The sequence below is a fragment of the Malus sylvestris genome, chromosome 1, assembly GCF_916048215.2.
Source record: "Malus sylvestris chromosome 1, drMalSylv7.2, whole genome shotgun sequence".
Taxonomy (NCBI): domain Eukaryota; kingdom Viridiplantae; phylum Streptophyta; class Magnoliopsida; order Rosales; family Rosaceae; genus Malus; species Malus sylvestris.
This window is the reverse complement of record NC_062260.1, coordinates 25,270,105-25,282,890: the sequence shown is the minus strand read 5'-3', so window position 1 is coordinate 25,282,890 and position 12,786 is coordinate 25,270,105. Positions and strand designations below refer to the sequence as shown.

General features: G+C 39.1%; 1 protein-coding gene, 2 long non-coding RNA genes and 1 pseudogene across 3 annotated transcripts in view; 1 reads left to right on the top strand and 3 right to left on the bottom strand.

Moving 5' to 3' along the window:
- The window catches only part of LOC126630455 (receptor-like protein EIX1), a 49,638-nt gene that overhangs the window by 17,877 nt on the left and 18,975 nt on the right, over positions 1 to 12,786 (bottom strand). Inside the window, exon 2 of the mRNA XM_050300586.1 lies at positions 1,173 to 1,228. The gene's annotated coding sequence lies outside the window, so the exon portion shown is untranslated. The remainder of the gene's footprint in view (positions 1 to 1,172; positions 1,229 to 12,786) is intronic.
- Positions 1,135 to 7,515, bottom strand: LOC126630655 (receptor-like protein EIX1; annotated as a pseudogene).
- The window catches only part of LOC126630715 (uncharacterized), a 15,539-nt gene continuing 12,512 nt past the window's right edge, over positions 9,760 to 12,786 (top strand). The window contains exon 1 of the long non-coding RNA XR_007626087.1: positions 9,760 to 9,823. This is a non-coding gene — a long non-coding RNA (uncharacterized LOC126630715). The remainder of the gene's footprint in view (positions 9,824 to 12,786) is intronic.
- LOC126630720 (uncharacterized) overlaps positions 11,987 to 12,786 on the bottom strand; it is a 25,275-nt gene continuing 24,475 nt past the window's right edge. Inside the window, exons 2-3 of the long non-coding RNA XR_007626088.1 lie at positions 12,139 to 12,289; positions 11,987 to 12,034 (exon numbers count right to left, since the gene is read on the bottom strand). This is a non-coding gene — a long non-coding RNA (uncharacterized LOC126630720). The remainder of the gene's footprint in view (positions 12,035 to 12,138; positions 12,290 to 12,786) is intronic.

The following is a 12,786-nucleotide window of genomic DNA, read 5'->3' as shown; positions in this document are numbered from 1 at the left end:
AAAACCTAAACCCACCCCAATCCGTCTCAAATGCACAGGACAAAATTACCCTCCTAACTTTTAATAACTACGTTCCAACCCAGCCCTATATCCCACGGTTTTGTTGTAAATAAAGCAAAATCGAGGGGGGAGGAATTGACCTCAAAAGACAAAATCACCCTCTGAATTTTTGAGAATTACCCCCAACCCAGCCACATTCGGCTGGCATTGTCGTAAATAAAGCAAAATCAAAACAAAGGTGAATAGCGCCTGCCCTCCCCCCTACTTTAGAATAAGTAAAGTTCCAAAACCAAGTTGGAATAGTACTTCAGCACCACCTTTTTGACCATACTACCCTTCTTATCCATCAATACTGGTCAATACAAACTACAAGGACTTCACAACTTGATTTTCTTTAATTACCCTTTCATAAATAAATAAATTAAGTCGTTAACAAACTAAAACTCTGAGTAAATTAGAGTCATTGGTGGACTGGCCGAGGTTGTGCAGGTAGTTGAGTTCATGGAGAAATTTTTAGTTGTGACGAGAACACGGATTGTATACCACATATTTTTATGTAAGTGGTGGAAAATTTTATTTTTTAAGTTATTAACTTTTTAACACACAGATCTCACCATTTATATAGCGACATGTGGTGTACCACTCTGTGTGACGATCACACTGAAAATTCGTTCATTTATTCTGTCATCTTATTCGAAAGTATTTTATTTAATTGCCAATTGGTCCTTTTGCATCTTGGGATATATATACTGGATGAATTTTGGTTTTGGGATTCGAACTCGAGAGAAGCGTTGTTTTAGTTTTATGAGAAAGATCCAAGGGTAAAATTGTAAATGAAAAATAATTAAAAATACAACCACGAAATAATGTGAGTTTGCTGATAATTAATTAATAGGTAACTAATCCCTAAACCATTTTCACACATTTCTCTTGTCATTCAATTTACTTCTGTTGAATTAAGAGCTACTTGTTCAGAAAACAAGTCTTTTAATTTTATATGGGATAATTTTTTCTATTTTTTATTTTTTAAGAAAACCTCGATGGTACGAGGGATATTTTATTGATAACAAAAAAAATAAGTTACACCTAGTCAGGGGAGAACATAAACCTTATCCCTCATGATGCCAAGAAAAGGAGAAAAACAACATTGAGTAAGAAGGGGGGACATAAACCTTACCCTTTTAGAAACAAAAACAAAAACGATACAAGAGAGGGGGGGACATGAAACCTAACCCCTCTAAAGCCAAACCTGAAAGAAAAATACAATGAAACAAGAGGACTAAATTTGACAAAATCATACAAAACAACCATACTGGCATATTCGTCACAGCAAGGAAAATGCCAACAAACTTACGCAAAGTACAAAACAAAGCTAAACATATTCAACAATTACATGATACATTTTAAGCACTATCCTATTCATCAACTGTGAAAGAAGAATGCTCCATGGCATGTTTACCAGCAAAGAACCAAGCACAATCCAAAACCCCGTGAAGAATCCAACTCCCAAGCTCACGTAGAACCACTCGTCTTCGAGTAAACGGTATCCTCCTCCTCCGTGTTGTTCAACTGATGCTGGCGGTATTGTGCTGCAATTCTTGTTGAGTGGAGCTCCGCATAGTTCGTTGCCGACGAAGCTAGACTGATCAAGGAGCTGCAGCTGAGTGCTTTCCGGAATTCGTCCCGTCAAATTGTTGTAGGACAAGTTTAAGTGACTCAGAAATGTCAAATTCGTCATGCTTGGAGGAATTTCACCATCAAGTTGGTTCATGGAAAAATCGAGAGATTCTAATTGTGTCATATTACCAATCTTTGAAGGAATTCTTCCGGTGAAGCGATTATTCGATAAATTGAGTGACTGCAATGCGAGGAGGCCGGTAAGTTCTTTAGGGATCTCTCCATACATAAAGTTGCATGAAAGGTCCATGCACTTTACGAATCCCAGAATCTTGCTATATTCCATTTCTATCCCTTTCGTTACCAAGATTGCATTATCTGAAAATTCTCCATCCGTATTCCCAACAATAAATGGAGAAAATGATTCTGACACATCAGCCAAGGCGCTGAAATTGTGGAAGCATCTCGGTATCATTCCTGAGAGTTTGTTATGTGCAAGGTCCAATATCTGGAGACTTTTCAAATAACAAACTTCATTAGGAATATCTCCTTCAAACTTATTTGAACGAAGGTTAAGAACATTCAACCCTGAAAGGCTTTTCCCTATCCATATTGGTATGCTTCCGGAAAACCCATTTTCACTAAGGTCAACAACTGACAACCAGGTACAGTTCTGCAGGGAATGTGGCAATTCTCCGTACAGCGATCTCAGACCTTGCAAGTATCCCATGGACATTCCCAGTTAGGTTGTTGTTTTCTAAATTAAGGAATCTCAAGTGTCGCCAACACATCCAACAATCGGGTTTTTTTCCAGTGAGAAGATTGTTCCCGAGATGAAGAATATAAAGTTGCTTTGTTTCATCCGGCCTATCACAGAAGAAGTGGAAAACAGATCCAGAAAATGATGAATTGGAAAGATCTAGCCACGTTAATGAGGTGGGAACAATAGGCAATGCACCAGTGAATTGTGAGAGAGATTCAGATACCGTACACGGAAAGTTAAGTTCCAAAACCAAGTTGGAATAGTACTTGAAATTCCTGTACCAGACTAGCTGGGCTGCTCAGAGACCACGAGGGTCGATCTCAGAAATCGAAGAGGCGTTTGCTTTCTCAAAAGCTGGGTTGCTCAAAGATCACGAAGGCCGATCTCAGAAATCGAAGAGGCTTGCTTTCTCAAAAGCTGGGCTGCTCAGAGACCACGAGGGCCGATCTCAGAAATCGAAGAGGCACCTACTTTTCCAGCCTTGTCAGCACCTGTCACACGCACACTCAGCTTTGCAGAAATTATGGGCATTCTGTCGAAGATTTCTGGCGATGTAGAAAGCACATGAATCGTACTGTTCAATCACCCACTTCCCACATGCAACAGTAACTCATGGGTACCACAGATAACTTTGCCAAAGTTCTCTGACAAAGTTGAGACACGTGAAGCTTGCAGCTCCCGCTACATCACTCTGACCAAGAAGGGTAAAAGAATTGCAAAGAAACAACACTAACAAAGTTTAGACACATAAATTTTGAAGGTTTAGCTACCATATTATTACCCACAAGGGTAAAGGAACAGTACCACTGCTGGATAATTGGAAAGTCCCGGTGTGTCAACCTCTGTGCTTCGTGGCAAGGTAGACTAGCAAACATGCCCAACCTTTACTCACATTCGAGAAAACACTCCCAACAGGATTGCTTGCTCCAAAATCGAAGAGGCACCGCCCTCTGAATCTCGAGAGCCAGACTCCCAACATGATTACTTTCTCAAAAATCGAAGAGAGGGTAAAGGAACAGTATCACTGCTGGATAATTGGAAAGTCCCTGTGTGTCAACCTTTGTGCTTCGTGGCAAGGTAGACTAGCAAACATGCCCAACCTTTACTCACATTCGAGAAAACACTCCCAACAAGATTGCTTGCTCCAAAATCGAAGAGGCACCGCCCTCCGAATCTCGAGAGCCAGACTCCCAACATGATTACTTTCTCAAAAATTGAAGAGACACCGCTCTCCGAATCTTGAGAGCCAGACCCCCAGCAGGATTGCTTTCTCAAAAATCGAAGAGGCATCGTTCTCCGAATCTCGAGAGCCAGATCCCCGACATGATTGCTTGTTCGAAAACCGAAGAGGCACCACTTTCCCAACTTCAAGAGCTGGATCTCCTTGGATAAAGCTTGTCTGTAATCTTCACACGCAACATCAGCTTTCCAGATACCACAGACCACTTTTTCAAAGTGCTCTGACAGAGTTAAAACATGTGAAGCTGGCAGCTCCCACTACCACGATATGACCAAGCAGGGTAAAGGAATAACATTATTACTTGATGTTAGGGAGACTCCTATATATGTCGACATCCATCCCTAACGGAAAGGCAGACCTGCAAAAATGCTCAACCCTTTCTCTTATCTGAGAGGGCACTCCCAACGAAGCCTTTCGAAATATTCAGCTTTCTTTCCCCCCGATAATACCTCTATAAACAAGCTATACTAGAGCAAGAATATCTCATATCATCAGGGTTAAAAGCAAGAGTATCCCATATCATGTTTTTTCCCTGTCTTTTCCTTTGGCCTTGTTCTTACCTGCAAGACAAGGAGAAAGAGAGCAATCAGTCAGCACTTGGAATCAAGCTTCCAGCTAGGAACTGACTGCCTGGAACCCCTTACCTGATTACTTACCGGGCATTGCTCTCGAGTACTCATCTTCAACATCTTATGCTTCCAAGGAAGATACCACATCTGCCTGAGGAACAGATAGGGCAAGTGAGAAGGATACAAGGAAGCATGTGGAGACAAGCGTAACAGCACACGTGCCGATACATCCACTACTCTGTTAAAAGCAAAAGTATCCCATATCAGCAGGGTCGAACGTACTCTAGATTTGATGGACTTGTTTTGACCCTCAAATTCTTCAGTCGGCCTTATACTCTGGAGGAAACCAGAAAACCTTCCAGCCCGGTTCAAGAATAAGCCTGTGGAAAGTTACTTCTTCAAAAGCAAAAGTATCCCATATCATCTCTTCTCATTTTTCTTCTCTTTATCCTTCATGCTGCCTGCAAGATAGGGAGAATGTGAACAATCAGCCGGAGCTCTGATTGCTTACCTTGTCTGTCACCTCTTTCAGCAGATCCCCTAGCCCGGCGACTTGGGGGACTCCTACTACATGGTTTGTATCGCGCTTGACCAAGCCTGAAACTACAAGTAAGCTTCAAGTGAAATTGATACATTACATTGTGCATCTCCACCAGTTACAGATACCACCCCTGGATGGAGGAAGAGTACTTCCAGAGAAGATGCCACATCTACCTATGAGACAGATAAAGCAAGTCAAGACGATACCACACTCCGGTACTTAGAAGTTTCGTGGTTACGAGATCATTCTCCCACAATATTTCCTAATGTCATTTGTACTAAATCATTCACTTGTACTCACTAAAGGAGAGCTTGAACCTATGTACTTGTGTAAACCCTTCACAATTAATGAGAACTCCCCTATTCCGTGGACGTAGCCAATCTGGGTGAACCACGTACATCTTGTGTTTTCTTTCCTATCTCTATCCATTTATATACTTATACACACTAATGACCGGAGCAATCTAGCGAAGATCACAAAAAGTGACCGTTTTCGCTACCTAGGATCTATCTTGCAAGAGAACGGAGAATTAGATGGAGATCTCAACCATAGAATACAAGCTGGATGGATGAAGTGTAAGAGTGCATCCGGCGTGTTGTGTGACCGTCGTAGGCCACTGAAGCTCAAGAAAAAATTTTATATGACGGCAATAAGGCCAGCGATGTTGTATGGCACAGAATGTTGGGCAGTGAAGCATCAACACGTACACAAAATGGGTGTAGCGGAGATGAGGATGCTTCGTGGGATGTATGGGCACACGAGAAAGGATAAGATTGGGAATGAGGATATCCGAGGTAAAGTAGGAGTAACCAAAATTGAAGGAAATATGAGAGAAAATCGGTTCCGGTGGTTTGGACACGTGCAAAGAAAGCCTACTGACGCTCCGGTTCGAAAATGTGACTACGGGACAGAGGTTCAGGGCCGAAGGGGTAGAGGAAGACCTAGGAAAACTTTGGAAGAGACCCTAAGAAAAGACTTGAGTACTTGGATCTAACGGAGGACATGACACAAAACCGAGCGCAAGGGCGTTCTAGGATTCATATAGCCGACCCCACTTAGTGGGAAAAGGCTTTGTTGTTGTTGTTGTTGTTGTTGTTTGTGTCCGCAACCACATTGGCCATTCAAGCCCCAAATGCCAGGAATCCAGCTGCAAAATTTCAAGTTGAAAAGGAGGAACCCAATCTCGACTAGTTTTCAAAGTAAATGAGTTTCCTTTTGCAACGAAATGCTTCAACTTTATAAGGTTGCTAAAAGAAATTTCCGACACCACACCTTCTAACCAATTATAAGATATATCCAAATCCGTTAGCATTTTGAGTTGACCAATAACTTCTGTGAAAGTTCCATTAAACTGATTTACAGATATGTCCAATTTTTCTAAGCTTGACAGATTTCCTAAGGACATCGGAATGGGACCTGATATATTAGTATTCCTCAACGACAATGACTTTATTCCATCTGGACCACATCTGGACAAACTTTCAAAGATTTCGGATGGTCTTCGAACCGTGAAATGGTTCTCTGACAAATCAACAACTTTCAACTTACAAAGATGTCCCAAGGAATTTGGGATTTTCCCTTCCAACAGATTATTATCTAAGTAAAGATTGACAAGGGATGTCATGTTTCCAATGGAACTCGATATTTCACCACGTAAGGCATTGTAAGAAAGAATTAAGGACTCGAGATTGGTCAAGCTATACAACCATTCAGGTATGGTAGAATTGAATTCGTTCCCCCCGAGGTTAAGAGCTGTAAGACTAGTCATATTCTGAATACTGCTTGGAAGTTGTCTTGTAAGTTGACTGTCTTCTAGACTCAATTCAAGGACTTTTTGGTTAAACAACCATTTGGGAATCGGATCACTAATATAATTGGCTGACAAATCAATTTCCCTCAAAGATGTGATATTCTGTGAAATGCTAGGAATTGGACCTTGGAAATCACAATCACTGAGATGAAGAGAAACTAGATTTTTAAGACTGAAAACCCACCTCGGCATCAAAGAATTAAAACTGTTTCCAGAAAGATCAAGGACGACCAGAGAAGTAAAATTTGGGGTGGGTAGATGGGGAATTTGAACAAGTTGACAATCGGACATAATTAACTCTACCAAAGAAGGGAGCATGTTTGTAACTTGCAACCAGTCAGATGCTTTGCTAAGATTTACATTACTCAAGTCCAAGTGTTTCAGCAGAGAAAGACCAGAAATCCACTGAATGTTCTCTACCTTCAGATTGGAATCATAGAAACTACTGAGATTGAGATAGCGTAGACCGGAGAGATTTCCCAGTTTATGAGGAATTACTCCATCAAAGAATGAGTATCCAAGATTAAGGTGTGTTAAACTTGTCATAGAACCAAAGAAACTAGGAATTTGTGTTCCATTGAAATTATTGTTACTCAAGTCCAAGAAGTTGAGATGCTTTAAACTGAGCAAAGAAGGATTTATCTTACCACCGAAGAAAGAGTTGAATTCCCAATCAGAGTCGGAACTATTAAGGTGCAGCTCGTGGATGTGACCAGTTACACGATCACAAACAACTCCTGTCCAACTGCAACAGTCTGAATCTTCTTCTGCAACCCACGATGCAAGCCGATTGGCAGGATCCTTGAGATCTTGCTTGAACATCAGAAGTGCTCGTCTTTCGCTTTCTTTGCAAAGTGGAGGCCAACCGGGATTTCCATTGCATAAACCAATACTGAAAGTAATGGTTGCAATGGCTAGAAACCTGGTTAGTAGTATAACAACTCTCATGGTTCTCTCCATAAAGTTCAAGTGTATGAAGCAGGTGATGTGTATGAGCAATGAACAATCCAGAGTAGAGCTACCTATATATACTAGGGAGCCTCACAATTTCTAAACCATCCTCTACGGCATGAGACCGCATTTTCAAAATCGGCGCACATCAATGAGTAGCAGTCGTTGGATGGACTCTTGGAATCTTGGACAAAAGTTTCATAGATGATAAGATGGATTAAACTAAGAGGCTATTTAGGACCCACGTTCCACTTGGAATTGGAAAGATAACAAAAATGCTTGAACCATTTACGTGTGGAATAATTTACGTGTGGAATTTAAGACCCCACTTGGAATTGGAATGATAACAAAAAATGCTTGAACCATTTACGTGTGGAATAATTTACGTGTGGAATTTAAGACCCCACTTGGAATTGGAATGATAACAAAAAATGCTTGAACCACTTGGATAAAAGTTTCATATGCCAGCTTCAAATTGAAAGACTAAACTCTGAATTCAAAACCATTTACGTGTGGAATAATTTGAAATGCCTCAAAACACCAGATACAACTCATAAAACTCCAACAGATAAGAGCAAAAACGACTCAGTTTGTGTAATTGGTAAAACCATAAACAAATTCCATACCATTTCACGGCCAATCCAGATACATCATCACCAACATCATCAAGTTGCCGTATAATAATACTTGTCAACTTTATCTCCAGATCAGATTCAACTTTAAAACTATCTTTGTTTAATTTGTTCAGCATATCAGGAGTAGCCATATATCTGAAATCCTTATACTTGCCTGTCATCTGTAAAACAAACTCAAACAAATCAAAACATATCTTACGGAAACGAATCACAGAGTTTGAGAGAAGTTGGATTGGAAATTCCTTTGAATTTTGAACCGTTGTTTAAATGATGAAGTTCCGGTTTCGCAGAATGGCCAACTCAGTTTCTGTATCAACTAGAAACTACGCCCACGCATTGCAACGGGAACCAGCTGTTTCATGCGTAATCGGATGAATAAAACACATTTAAGTTAAATAAATTCAACACAATTATGAACAAACAGAAGGATGCATGAGGAATGAGGTCGATAAAATAAGCAATTTTGCTTTTATATACATTTATGTAAGCTGGTGTATAAACACATTGTACAATGAGTGGGAAGAAACTGAATGTCTTTGATTAGAAAGAGATGGTTTCCAAAAAAGTTCTGTTTCCTTAAGAAATAGAAGAAACATGTAGTTCACACATATAATGTGTCCTGAAAGACCAAGGAGATTACAATGATTATAGTCTGGTGTAAGCAAACCGGATATACTACAACTGATGCATACAATCCAATTAAAATGTTCATGAAAACTGCCAACACAATACTTGAAACAACCACAATTAGCCACATAATGATTGTCAAACCAGCAATAAGGATGCAAGCTATTTCAAGAAATGGACCTTCTCGAGTAATCAGATCATGAATCAGTCGATACCAGCCTTTCAGCATATAGGGACTCTTTACAACAGCAATTACAATGTAAACAGGATCTCCACGATCAGCCCCAACACGCCAACTATATTACATCCTAGAATGTGAATCGACCTACAATATGTCCCCGAAAAGAATTGAGTTCGGATTAAAACCGCTCTTTTAAGCAACGTTATTTCAAATGTTTATATTTGGCTACTGCTACATAATTTGACGACAGAAGAAAGACAATTTGAGTCACTAATTACAACACGATTACCTTATGGTTCGATTCAAATGTTTATACTTGATAATCTAATAGCTGATCAAAAAGAGGTGGTTCATGGTGAACCCCCGAGTGAGAAAGAAAATGTTTAATCAAAGAGACTTGAAACTCATAACCACATAAATAACAATCTTACTATTATCATGGATGGACGTAATATCCTTTATTATGTTTTAGACACAAATCATAAGACTATATATTTCTAGTTTCATTTCACCTGTAATTTATAACCTGCCCCCTTCCAGTTTAAACTTTAAAGGATGCTTTTCTTTAATCCTGGTTCTTGACAATCAGTGGAAAGTAATAACACATACAGACATTAAAGTTGAAACCTTTTTCCAAGCGGATGCTACACATACAAAAAGATATTAAGCTTAAAGACCTTAATATCCAGCTTGGATAATTGGCAAGTATCTGCTAACCATCCCTTATTTGCTACAAATTCTGACTTTAGCTTAGGAGCAATGGAATTTGATTAGAATTTTTCAGAGCACAAAAATACGCGAAAACACATACAAATTTTTTTGAGCTGCACGATAAAAAAAGGTCGTACCCAGTGCACAAGGCTCCTGCTTTACGCAGGGTCTGGGAGAGGTGAATGTCGGCTAGCCTTACCCCCATTTATGGAGAGGCTGCTCCCAAGTCTCGAACCCGAGACCTACCGCTCATGGGCGAAGGCACTTGCCATCATCTGAAGGCGACGATGATCCAAAATCAAGAGCAGGGTAGACGCCAGGTGGCCTTTCCAGAGGTTTAATTGACAGCTCAGCCCTTCTTCAAAAAGTGAAACATCAAAATTACTTTTACAGTAAGAGCAATACCAGAAGATGTAATCTAAATTATTTATATTTGGTTCCCCTGAAATCCTTTTGACTGCTTCAACATACTATATGCAGATTGCAGACAGAACCAGAACCAAGTCCAGACTCACTCGTAATAGGCCTCCTCATCCACAACAATATCCCAGCTTCCCCCTGTCGTGCTTTCCCCATATTCGTGCACTTTACTGCAAAGAGAGAGCAAGTTAACTTGTCAAAGAAAAACCAGAACAATAGATGCCAATGCAGTTCAGCAAGTTTATTTCCTTTCGTACCCATTTCAGAATCATATACAACCCAAAAAATTAAATGAAGAATTCTTTATAACATGCATGTTGATAATACCACGAAATATCCACTTCATTATACATGCCTATTGTTTTCTCTGTCCAAATATGAAATTGCCATCATCTTTTTCGAAAGCACAAACCAAAATCACTTCTCAAAGAGATCATACATAGAAGAGAGTGGAAGCTTACCCAAAGCCAATTTCGTGTTGTTCACTCCTTTTTCTTCTTCTTTTGGACCCAACTGTGGGTTTGATTGCAGCATAGTGATTTAGTTTAAAATTTCAACATTGATTATAAATATGTAGATAATCCTAAACACTTCAATTAAATCTCAAATTGAAAGGAACACTTCAATCTGACTTAAAACTACACAAAGGAAAAAACAAAGACAGAAAAATTTTCAAACCAATCTAGAAGCCAAAATGATCCCCCAACATCAGTAAATTAACAATAAAAATCTAAACCCATATAAATTCACATGAAAATCAAAACGAACAAAAAAAATTTGGATCACAAATTGTCAGGTACAAAAGGATAAATTACAAATCCAAAAGAAAAAAAATCATAAACAAACTAAAACTTCAAATCAATGAAGACCGTTCCCTGAAAAGGGTATACGCATAAAAAAATTGAACTAATAATAACAAAGAGTTGGGATCACGATACTCACCAAGACAGATCAAAGAGAACATTCTCATCAGCTTTGATCTTGTTGATGAAGTCCGTCAAACCTCTTGAGAGCCTAATAGGCGCTCTTGCCAACGTCGGTGATGTCGCCGTCTCGACCCTCGACATGCTTCCAGCCGTACTCGATGACCTTGGTTGTGGAATTCTCCAGCAATTCAGGCAGAATTGGTTATGCCTGTTTGCTCGCCGCAAGGATTTTAGATGTGAATGAAGGCAAAATTTATAAGGTCAGAGAGAAACATGATAGCCACAGAAAAGAGTGCAAAAGAGTGGTGCAAAAAGACTGGCCGACAGTTTTTCATGACCGGCAAAACATACACCCAAGAGAAGCAAGTATAGTTATTAAGATTTAAACATGAAAGCATTAATCAAGAGGAAAAATTCATCATCAATATCAACATAGTGCTGAATCATAAAGAATTAAGAATCAAATGAAAGAGCCACAGCTAAATCACATTCCAAGAAAAGAAGGTTATATGAACGAACACAAACCAATTACAGAACTCACACTAATTGAACACAAATTTCAGCAAATACCCAGAATCAATAGCAATAACTTGACCATAACCCAGACCCAAATCACCAAAAGCGGCAAATATAACCTCAATCCCACTTAAATCCAAACAACCAGATGACCCAATCTCCCAAATATCACCAACTAATGATCAAGGCAGCTACAAAACAGAAAACGAAAATGTGAGTTCCAATTGAATTCATTTACATATACCCTACACCATTAAGACTTATTAATAAATTTATATTCCTGTTAAATAGAACAATTATAGGTACATAATGATTTGATAAGATAACACTTAAACTGTGCAAGCCCTTGCAATTGCACCAGCATGGTAGCAAAGCGTAAATTATTTTAATCAAGTACATACCAATTGGTTGTGAATTTTCTGACTACAGGTTGTTGAAATACCATCCACAACAATCTTAGCATCAACCTCGTCCAGAAGGGAAATGAAGTTAAACGTAAAACAGATCATTCTGGGAACACATGTAACCTAAAAAATGTTATGCATCAAACTTGTGCTTCCAAGCATATATTATATATGACTTGTCCTGGATGTTCTTATATTAAAGAAACCATTATTATTGTTGCGTATACCTTAAGCTCTGATAGTAGCATAGATACGGCCCGATAAGCAGGGTCTTCTGTGCTTTACACAATAAACATAAACTCTAAGGGACCACCACAGAGAGAAGTGACCTGTTTTCGTTAATTAAACAAAATAGTTCAGACCATATTGGAAGAAAACCTTCGATACAAATTCAACCTATTAAATCAGTTAGCAGAAGGATTTTGAACACTTCACCAGATAAGACATCCCTACAGCGCAAATACAGAAATTTAAACATGCCCATCAAAAGAAAATATAGTTTAACTATGTTAATCTAATATCACAAAGATATTGAGTTTCCAAGTCTCAGACCCAATATAGTGTAATTTGAACTTTTTATGAAGAAAATCTAATTTTTCAACTCGAAAATAATACAAAAACGTGATTGGCTTTGACCACTCTCATTCCAAATGTTCTAGCGTAGCCCCTGACTCAAGGGCTCACCAAATGGGTTTTCGATTCCTGTATGAAATTAGAAGCCTAAGTAATGTTTGATGGCATATTGAATCATCAAGAGCAGGATTCATATGTCCCCTTCCTTGCACAGAACCTAAATATGATTGACATGTTCTCAGCACGATTCACTAACATAATGCATAATGTGATCTATGAAATGCCGACAAGCAATACTTCGA